Raw genomic sequence first — 10,662 nt, forward strand, 5'->3', positions numbered from 1 at the left:
TTTATTTTTTGTGGTTTCACGTCCATCAATAAATGAAAATTTGTTATTTCGATAGTAACCAGTAACCACTAAACCAATAGATAAAACGAGAAATTAATATTTTTTTGTGGCTTTGACGCCCATTGATAAATGAATATTTATTGTTTCGATCGAGCTACTTTCGATACTAATCACTGAATTGATACAACAACATATGTCAGAATTGATACATGATTATATTGTTAGAGAACAATGTATTGGATTGACCCAGTATGAGCATATGTCTTGGATTATTATGTGACGGTCACAACATTGCTCATTGCGATGGCTATATGTATGATCCTCATACTTGAGATCATTACTATCTCAACATATGTTGTTGTATGTTTTGATACAGTTAAATATGCTTAATTTGTAACTGATTGCACTATAAAGATTGTTATTGAATATATCTTGGTATATGTATTGGAGTGTGTATGATTAAGATAGGATTTGTCCTTCCTACATAATAGGAAATATATCACAAACCACTTGATATCACAAATTATTCGTTAATTATAGTCTACTCTAGATATCAAGAAACAATAGATAGGCTATACAAGTGTGACTATTCCAAGACTTGTGACTATTCTAGATATAAAGGACAAAATGATGTAATACATAAAAGAGATAATCACGAAGATAATATGTTGAATCACAATTTCTTGTAACTTAGATGACAATGATATATTGCTAGATGTCACTCATTGTTTGTAATATTAGAATTGTTCTAATAATTACTACCAATGTTACAAGAAACTACAAGGTCACACCCTAGGTTTGAAATTAGCAAAGATGTATATTTGTTGTACGTTACTGAAATATATATCTAGAGTTAATATATGTATATCTGATATACATATGATTTTAATTATCCTGAATATAGTAAGTAAACATTAAAAGAATAATTCTGATTACAACTCTTTTAATTGATATTTAATTTGGAATAATTAAATAAGAGTTTAAATAAACATTAAAGAGCGTAATTCGGATTATAAGTCTTTAATGGATATTTAATTTGAATTAATTAAATAAGAGTTTAATTAATTCGAAATAACAAAACGCTAATATGTTAGGGTAACTCAGGTATTTAAAGATAAGTGAGGTCTAGCAGCCGTACTTAATCTTCAGCTGTTTTCTCAAAACTGCTTTTGGGAAAAGTTAAATGTTGCTCTCAATCGAGTGAACTGAGTAGAGGCTGAGACACTTTTCGTGGAGACTAGGATTCGAAACATTCGTGATCATCAATAGTCGATGTTGTCTTTGCTGATTTACAAGGAACCCAATGTAAGTAATCACATCCCTTCCTCTAGGTTTTGGATTTAACGTACTTGGATCGCTGGTGAGACCATCGTGTTTTATTTCTATTGCGCCATGGGGTGCACCGACGGTCCCAACAGTTACCTATGAGGATATTAGTTTTGATGGTTTTGAAGTCCAACAATAAACCAATATTTTTTATTTTGATCAAGTCATTTTCGATGCTGATAATTCAATCAATAGATCAAAAGTAATAATCAAATTTGTAACCACAAATTTGATTATCCAAATCGATTTTGCTAATTTGATATAGACCCAAAATGATAACTCAAATTTGATCCAAAATCCAAGTAGAAATCGATCTAAACCGAAACCAACTCAAATTTTAATTGGACTGATACAAATTTGAACCAAAAATAACATGAAGCAAAAGTAATTTGAACCGAAAGTAACTTGAATAAAAAGTAATCTAAATCGAAAGTAACCTGAACAAAAAGTAACCTGACACATGTCAATATCTAATTGGGAGATTAAATTTATTTAGTTGAACTAAAATTTGAACTAAATTGATAGAATGTATAAATATTGAGGACCAAATGTGTAATTATACCAATTTTTTAATAGTCGTGTCACCTCCTACGCTAAATGATAACGATAGAGGACTTGATTGTCACACATAAATAGTTAAATAGTCTAATTGATAAAATTTCAAAATAGATTATCAAAGCAAAAAGAGATAATAATTAAGAGTTCATACAAATGGTTTACCAAAAAGATTAATATGTTTTAAAAAATAATAAAATATAATATATTACTCAATTATTAATAAGTTATAAATGAATCATCATTATTTTTAAACATAAACGGATCACTGAATTAATTTTATATTACAATTGACTGATTAAAAAAAAATCATATAATCGAGGATTATTTGTGTCTTTTATCCTTTTTTTTATAACTATTATATTTAAATATTGAGTAAATTACAAATTTCATCACTGAATTTTCTTCGCAGTCTTAGTTTAGTCACTAACATATAACTAGATATTTTTCATTTAAAAATTATGAAATTTCCCCAAAACTTTATTCATTTTTATAATAAACCCCTAGTTTTGAATTTTCTTTGATTTCTTGATGATAAAGCATTTTCTTCTAAATAATAATAGGGAGGTGAAGAAGGAGGAAGTGATTTGTATGTATTGATTCTACGCTAATCAAATGGTGAATTTTATTAATCAAAGTAGTTTAAAGTTTCATGAGTTTTGGGTTGAGTTTTATGAGTGTCATAGTGACTTAGGTGAAATCTAAACTGATAGAATGGTAAGAGGCAATGAGACGAGTTTGTTTATATCTTAGGAGGAAGAAGATAAAACAAAAAAAAAGGAAAAATGACATGGATGTCATATAGATTCTATGTCAACAAGAAGTAATTCACATCAACACAAGTGGTCATGTCATCCTTTCATTTATGATTTAACATCCGAGTGACCAAAACAAGAATAAACTAAAATTTTAATGAGTAAATTGAAAACTTTTAATCTTTAATGATTAAAATAAAAGTGAAAAAATTAAGGATGTAATTTAATTTACCCATAAATTTTTAATAAACATTAAATTTTCATGAATGATCATAAGATACTATGATCATCGACAGGAAAAGGTAGAACTGTAAATGAACTGAACGGACATGAATAAGTGTATGTTTATGTTCGTTCGTTTAACTTTAATCGAACAAATAAATGAACATGAACAACTAAATAAAGAAATATTATTGTTCGTGTTCAATCATTGAGGAATGTAACTTGTTCGTTTTCATTCATGTTCATTCATTAAAACATTAAACGAACGTAACGAACATAAACGAACAAACATAAAGTTAATTGAGTTTACATTTGAGAAGAGTTTTTCTTTCCAAATAATTTTAGGTTTTATAATTTCTTTCCAGAGCTAACCTGTGTCAAACTTTAATTATTGTTAATATTACAGTTGTATATATACATCTTTCCCAAAATTTGGTGAACAATTCCGAATCGGTTAAATTGTTGTTTTCATTATCGCCGCACCATTAACCAGAACATCAAGTTGGTAAGCGACATCTTCTAACGTAATTGTTGTTTCACCACTTGAAAATGAAAAATATACGTCTCTAGGCTCCAACGTTCAGTGAGAGTCGTAATCAATGCCATGTTCACCTTAACACCACGCAAAAATGTCACTGGATTCATCCTAGATTGTTGCAAATATATAATAATCCACTGATGCAGATCTCTAAGACTCATTCCTCATTGACAAACGCTCGTTCTTTTCAGACCGAGCTTGAGCGAAGAAATATGGATATCATCGAGGCGTAACATTTCATCGTGGGTAGACATTTTTTAGAAATTTCAAAATATTCAAAAAAATTCTTAACAAAACACAATAAAAAATCTTAATCCCAAACCTCTATTTATACCCTCAAACCCAACAGCCATAAACTACTAATTTTTTTAAAAATCCCAACAAACGGTCACTTTAAGGTGACGAGTTCTAGGATGAGAGTTGCAATCTACCCATTACAATTGCTTGTTGTGCAATGGCTACAAACGGCTACTTTTTTTTGAAATTCAAACTTACTTAAATTATTTAGTGAATATAAAAAATTAAATAAATTTCAAGTGGACTTATCACCTTGACGTGATAACTCTCAATAAAATATTAAAATATTAGCTCACATGAGACTTGTATATCTAGGACCAATAAAGAGTATTTTCAAGCGAATTCGTCACTTAATGTGACGAGTTTACCATTTACTATAGAAAATATTGTAGATTACAAATTAAAATATGTGTTGACTTATTGGGCCAAATAATTTACGAGACATTTGCTCAAGCAGAATGAAGATAAAAAGTAGGGTAAATAACACGTCACTATTTTATTAGCAAGTTTACGGTTAGATCATTGTATTTCAAAACATTATAACTGAATCAGTAATTAATCAATTAGGTTATTGTATCGTTAAACTCAAACTACACAAACATTTTGTTTACATCTTGATCACTCAATTATTAGTAAGTTTACGTTTTAGTCACTCAACTTAGATAATCAATTATTAGTAAATTTAGATATATTATATAAATATCTGATTGTCAACGTCACAATTTTTTTCAAGGAAGAAGAATCTCGTTGAAGAAAACCTATCTTTAACCGTATTCGGATAAATCAAAGCCCAGACATTGAAAGAAGGAAAAGAGATATGTAGGGTCGCCATAGACTTATCATTCCCGATTTAAATAAAATCAAACTTTATTTGTCTCTTCTCTTTCCTTTCCTTTGATGTAACTGTGTCTAGTTTCAATTGCGTGGGGTGGAGAAAAATTATCATTCGTAGTAAACCTAGATCAATTCTATGTGTATTTATCCTTTTATAAATATCACGACCTAGATCAGTACTATGATATCAGCAGAAAAAGTGGCAGCCTTGACGGTGAGTGAAATGCCAAGTGGTGGAAAAAGATAAGCCACATGTGGATCAAATACAATCCCAGTGGACACCGATAGAAGCCATGAGCGAAGACAAAATTTTTATATAAATCACTCCTTTTGAACAAGCAAAGCCGTGAAGGAAACAAGAAACTATCTGCATGGCGTACATAGTTGGACTTGCAGGTGCCATAGCTTCTCTTTCGGGGCTTGCTTTCTTGTTCTACAGTTCTTTAATGAGATTTAGAGGACCGAGCAAGGTGAAAAGATCGGCTTCCATGGAGCTTCCAAAGGAAAACTCTGCAAACAAAACTGGAAACTGTGAGGCTCATGGGACGACGGATATCATAGTCGGCGCTGGTGTTGCCGGTGCTGCTCTTGCCTACTCTCTTGGAAAGGTTCAAATATATATGTTATGATGCATAGTTTCTATAGATTCGAAGTAGAAATTGTTAATAGCTATTTGTTCGGCAGATGCAATAGTTGTGTATGTCTTGAGTGTTTGAGGTTGTGGGTTGCAGGATGGACGTCGAGTGCGAGTGATCGAGAGGGACTTAAAAGCACCCGAGAGAATCGCCGGCGAAGGTCTGATGCCAGGGGGCTACCTCAAGTTAATTGAGTTAGGCCTTGAAGGTGAATATTCATTCGAGTGGAGTAAAATTTTTTGAATTTTTCGAGTAGATGAATCTATTTTAAGATTCACACTTTATTTTTTATTTGAAATTTTCTGTAATGTAGATTTGTGTTGATGAGATTGATGCTGAGTTCTGGGATATGTTTTATACAAGGATGGAAAAGAAGCCCCCTATCTTTTCCTCTGGAGAAGTATGAGTCCCATGTTGCAGGAAGAAACTTTCACAATGGTCGTTTCGTTCAAAGGTTGCGGAACAAAGCTGCATCTTCACAAGTACTTCATCTTTCAACTCAATCTTTCTTCAATTTCGGCATACAATATCACGACATTTATTTGGATGTGAATATGCGAATGCAGAGTGAGTCTAGAGCAAGGGGCAGTAACATCACTGATTGAAGAGAACGGGACCGTTAAAGGAGTGCACTACAAAGACAAGAGCGGCCAACTGCTGACGGCTTATGCTCCCCTCACCGTCATCTGCGACGGTTATTTCTCGAATTTGAGACGCTCTCTCTGCAACCCCAAGGTGAAGAATGCCTAGGAAGTTTTGTAAATTGTATGGTTTTAAGAAAAGGTATATGTAAAGGTGTTGATGTTTGTGCAGGTTGATATTCCTTCTCATTTTGCTGGTTTAGTCCTGACGAACTGTAAGCTACCGGATGAAAATTATGGAGTATTTATTAGCAGAACCTTCACCAATCCTGTTTTATCCCATTAGCAGCACTGAAATTCGATGCTTGGTTGATATACCCAGTCAGCATGTACCTTCTGTTTCCGATGGTGGAATGGCCCATTACTTGAAAACTAGGGTGGCTCCCAAGGTATTTGGATCCATCTTATTTCATTTGTGTTGATAGTATTATTTAGTTTATGAAAATTATAGGGTGCTTATTTTTATTTATTTTTTATTTAGATGGAGAGTTATAATCAATGATTATTCGTAGATTGTCTGATGTCCAATTCCTCTGATTTTATGAGAAAATAGAGGAAAACTTATTATATTAGTCTCGAGAATTATCTCTTTAAAATGATTTTGTAGTTTAAGTCTCGAGAGAACATCTTTGTACCTAAAAGTCTCAAGAGTCTTATATCTCTCGAGAAGTCAACAACTTTTTAATATCATATTGATAGACCTAGGTAAACTACTACAAATAACAATCATAATTTTATGTCTGACATCAACATTAGAAGTAACTATTAACCTCTCGATTAAAATTGCGAGAAATCTATAACCCATCCTCTTTACTTCTTCTCTCACTTTAGATGAAAACAGTACTATATATCAGCTAATGTTTAGCCACCAACTATAATTTATTATCTAAATTATAAAAAAAATGAACCATCCGTCATAACCAAATATTACTGTCCACATATTGTTATATTTAGGGAATTTTGCTCAATCTATGGAGTAACACTATGATTCATTGATTTCAGGCTCTTCCTGAAATGTACACTGCCTTGATTTCTGCAATAGAGAAGGAGGATAACATAAGATAATGCCGAACAAAATCATGGCTGCTGATCCACGCCCGACTCCCGGTGCGTTTTTGATAGGCGATGCGGTCAATTCCCGGCACGCTATAACGGGAGGGGAATGACGGTTGCACTCTCTGATGTTGTTCTACTGAGTGATCTCATAAGACCCTTGCATAATCTATCCGATGCATCCGCGGTCTGCAAATATCTTGAGTCTTTTTACACTCTAAGGAAGGTGAACTACATTACGTATTCCATACATTTTGAAAACGAATGTCAATCAAGAGTAAGAAGACGACATAATTTCTCACTTTAACCAAATGCAGCCGATGTCATCGACGATAAAACACTGGCAAACGTCTTACAGATCGTGTTCAGTGCCCCATCTAGTCCTGTAATGGAGGACCTACAACAGACATGTTTCGGGTACTTGAGACTCGGAGGTATATTTTCGACCGGACCATCGGCTATATTATCCGGTCTATGCCCTCGTCCATTAAGCTTGGCGTTTCATTTCTCTGCCATGTCAGTTTACGGTGTCGGCCGATTGTTGCTTCCGTTTCCTTCTCCGAACGATTGTGGAACGGGGCTAGACTCCTTTGGGTCGGTATCTGTACCAAACAGTTCTTATGCAACACGAACATGATGTAAATATGCAGATTATTACCATTAACTTGTTCTATATTTGTTGCTTTCAGGTTGCATCAAGTATTATTCTGCCATTTATATGGTTCGAAGGAGTGAGACAAATGTTCTTCCCTCTTACTGTGCCTGCATATTATAGAACTCCACCTGGAAGCAGGAGCATAAAAGTCTGGGAAGGAAGATCGATTAGCAACATGTTGCTGTGTACGACTCGGTGTTCGATATTTGGAAAATAATTCATATCTGTTATTAGATAGCTTATAGTGTAGAGCTTATTGCGTGGAATTAATGCATATATTTTCTTATTTGTTCGAGTTGTTGCTATGGTTTTAGAGTTTGGTTGCTGTAGTTCGAGTTTTAAGAAGATATATAGTGGATTGTGTTCAATGGAACATTGACGCCAGACAGAATAGTGATTATCCTGTAGGCTAGCTCCGACAGACGATTCACAAGAGAAAATTCGCCCAAAAACCAGAGAAAAAAGTCTAGGGTTTAATAAAATATTATAAAATCAATAATCGTCAAAAGCAGTCCACAAGCCGGACTGTTATAGCTAAAAAAATCGTCTTTATTCGAATTTTGCCAAAAATAGCAAAATCGTATTTATTCGAATTTTGCCAAAATAGCAAAATCCCGAAAATCACTCTAAATTGAAATTCGAAATAAAATAAGCAATCTCCCAAAAATCCGGTCTAAATCGGATTTAAATTGACTTCCTAATTAACAATCGAAATATTACCATAAATAGTAAAAAATAACTAAATCTAGTAATTCGGAGGGGAAAACGGCAGAATTTGAGGTTGAAAAAAAGGCCACATGGAGCGTAGCTCAATGTGGAGAGCGTGCGCGTCGAAAAGAGCTTTCCGGATTGGGGTCTTATGCGCGATTCTGACACCTGTAGCCAAAATTATGGCCAAAAGACTGAAACATACTCAAAACGACCCCAATAAGGAACATGTCACAATCAATTCCCGCCTTTGCGCTGATCTGCCAACTCATGGTATCTCAGCGCCATCAACGTGCAATCTGACAGCTCAGCATCATCTGTCTCAGATCCCCCTGCATCAGTCGCCCCGGGTTGGAAAGAACTCGTCCTCGAGTTCAGAGTAGTGTCATCAGGATCCACAAAACAATGACTCAGGTGCTTCACATTAAAGACATCAGAAGTCTTCAGTGACTGGGAAGTCGCAACCTGTAAGCATTATCATTGATCTTCTGCACGACCTCACAAGGTCCAATCTTCCGATCCTTAAGCTTATTATACTCACCAACAGGAAACGATCACGAGTTAATACAGCCCAAACAAAATCACCAACATCAAAAGTACCTGACGATGATTGTCGACCCGAGTCTTGTACTTGGTATTGCTCTCATGAATGGTCTGTTTCACCTGCTCATGGATACCCCGAAGATACTTTGCCATCTCATCTGCTTTAGGACTGAAACGTCCTATACGTGGAATAGGGGCTAAGTCCAACCCCGGATGGGTTCTGACCATAGACAATCTCAAATGGGCTTAAACCTGTGGTTCTGTTTTTGATCTGTTGTAGGAAAATTTGCCTGAGGCAATGCCAAATCCCACTGCTTCGGCTTCGTTCCTGCCAAACACCTTAAAGGTTTCCCAAACTTCGGTTCACCCCTCAGTGGCCATCCGTCGGGGGTGGTAGGCGCTACTGAAATTCAACTGCGTTCCCAGTTTCCCCCACAGGCTCTTCCAGAAATGACTGATGAACTTAGTATCACGATCTGAAGTGATGGATCGAGGAACACCATGTAAACGCACAATCTCCTTGAAATAGAGATGGGCAATCCGGTCAGCATCCATAGTCTTTCTGCAAGCTACAAAATGAGCCATCTTGGAAAACCTGTCAACCACACAAAGATAGAATCAGAGGCCCTTTGGGTGCGGGGTAAGCTAGTACAAAATCCATGCTGACATCGAACCAAGGAGCTTCAGGAACAGGTAAGGGAGTGTACAATCCCGCATTGGTGAGAACTCCCTTAGATCGCTGGCACACATAACAACGGTCCACATAATGGGCCACATCACTAGTCAACTTGGGCCAATAAAATTCAGAAGAGATAAGGGCCAATGTCTTATCTCGGCCAAAGTGTCCCTCATTATGGAGTTCACTTATAATTTGCTGCCTCAATGAACAATCTGGAATGCACAATTGTAATCCACGAAACAGATACCCATTATGCAAAACAAAATCATGACGGTGACCCTCAGTTACCTCCTGAAATATCCTTCCAAAGGAAGGATCAGCTGCATACATATCTGTGAACGTCTCAATCCTGCAACTTTAGTACTCATGGTGGTGAGAAGTAAGGTACGACGGCTCAGGGCATCTGCGACGCGGTTCAAACTCCCTGCTTGGTGCTCAGCGTAAAAGTGAATTCTTGCAAGTATGCTACCCACTTGGCATGACGTCTACTCAGCTTGTGTTGGCCATTGAGTACTTCAAGGCCTCATGATCGGTAAACAGAATAAACTCCTTCTGTACTAGGTAGTGACGCCAATGCTTCAGGGACTGAACTATGGCATAGAACTCCAGATCATAAGTGGAATAATTTTTCTTTGATCCCGATAGCTTCTCACTGAAAAAGCAACCGGACGACCTGCCTGACTCAGAACACCAACCAATGCCAACGCCAGATGCATCACAATTTACCTCGAACTTTGTCAAAATCTGGAAGTGCCAAAACTGGAGCCTCGGTCATCTTCTGCTTGACCAGTTGAAAACTGGCCTCTGCCTCCTCAGAACCACTGGAAATCACGCCCCTTGAGGCACTCTGTGATAGGGGGCGATCAGAGTACTGAAATTTCTAATGAATCGACGGTAAAAAGACGCCAAGCCATGGAAACTTCGGATGTCATGTAATGTTCTTGGTCTGGGCCACTCCAGACTGCATTATTTTGACTGATCTGCATGAACACCATCAGTAGACACAACAAAACCAAGAAAAGTCACAGAAGTAGTGAAGAAAGAACACTTCTTTTGATTGACAAACAGCACTCCGTTTTCAGCATCTCAAAAACAGCACGGAGGTGATCGAAGTGTGAAGTCCATGTCGACTATAAACGAGGATATCATCGAAGTAAACTACAACAATTTCCCCATAAAAGGCCGCAAGACCTGATGCATAAATCTCATGAATGTACTGGG

The 10,662-nt window shown here is 36.0% G+C and overlaps 1 pseudogene; it reads left to right on the forward strand.

Annotated features, from left to right (window-relative positions):
• Nucleotides 1-4,869: 4,869 nt before the first annotated feature.
• LOC120129294 lies at nt 4,870-7,767 on the forward strand (annotated as a pseudogene).
• The last annotated feature ends 2,895 nt before the right edge of the window (nt 7,768-10,662 follow it).

The sequence above is a fragment of the Hibiscus syriacus genome, unplaced genomic scaffold (assembly GCF_006381635.1).
Source record: "Hibiscus syriacus cultivar Baekdansim isolate YM2019G1 unplaced genomic scaffold, ASM638163v2 tig00110485_pilon, whole genome shotgun sequence".
In the NCBI taxonomy this organism is placed as follows: Eukaryota; Viridiplantae; Streptophyta; class Magnoliopsida; order Malvales; family Malvaceae; genus Hibiscus; species Hibiscus syriacus.